The sequence below is a fragment of the Wasmannia auropunctata genome, unplaced genomic scaffold (genome assembly GCF_000956235.1).
Source record: "Wasmannia auropunctata unplaced genomic scaffold, wasmannia.A_1.0 LD312908.1, whole genome shotgun sequence".
Taxonomy (NCBI): Eukaryota; Metazoa; Arthropoda; class Insecta; order Hymenoptera; family Formicidae; genus Wasmannia; species Wasmannia auropunctata.
Window position 1 is genome coordinate 1 of NW_012049982.1, and position 717 is coordinate 717.

At 33.2% G+C, this 717-nt stretch overlaps 1 long non-coding RNA gene across 1 annotated transcript; it reads right to left on the reverse strand.

Annotated features, from left to right (window-relative positions):
- Positions 1-11: 11 nt before the first annotated feature.
- On the reverse strand, positions 12-705 carry LOC105460964. The gene is made up of 3 exons (XR_975885.1): positions 553-705; positions 286-460; positions 12-211 (listed from the first exon to the last, which is right to left on the reverse strand). It is a non-coding gene; the product is annotated as an uncharacterized LOC105460964 (long non-coding RNA).
- Between the last annotated feature and the right edge of the window lie 12 nt (positions 706-717).

The following is a 717-nucleotide window of genomic DNA, read 5'->3' on the forward strand; positions in this document are numbered from 1 at the left end:
TACTTGTGGAGACAGTATTTGTGAAGATAGTAATTGTGAAGACAATATTTGTGAAGATGGTACTTGTGGAGATAATGCTTGTGGAGGTATTGATCTTGGTGCAGATAATGGAGAAAGTGATGGTGAAGGCAGAATAAATATCGGAGAAGGAGAAATTTTTCCAATAGTTGTGGTATTTTTCACATTCTTTGACGTGTAATTACTGACAGTTCTGAAACACCAAATATCATATCATTATCTAATGTCGTAACAAGTTAATTTAATTTGTAAATGGTAATTACATACTTTCGAGGTGTGATATGGTCTACCAAGAATAAACATAGATCGTAAAATTTCCATTTTGGCACATACACGGGTTTTGTTCCTTGCCCAGATTTTCCTTTAAGAGATGTTACGACTTTCCGCCTTTCTTTACCAAATCGCTGACGAATATTATATCACATCTTTGCAGCATCTTTTCCTGGTAATCACAAAAATTAAAACATGTTAAATTTAACCAAACTTAACCTCATCACCAGTCACCGCATATCAAATAATTTATATTCGACTCACCTGACATTTTTTTTGACAAATTAAATCCAATGCTCTCCCAAGCTAAATCTTTGCAAAAATTTATTCCAGCATATTCTTTCCAATTTTTTGCATATAAAGCAGGATTCACTTTGACAAGAGCGATCAACTCTTGTTTTATCAACAGTTCTTGTTCATTATCTTGTT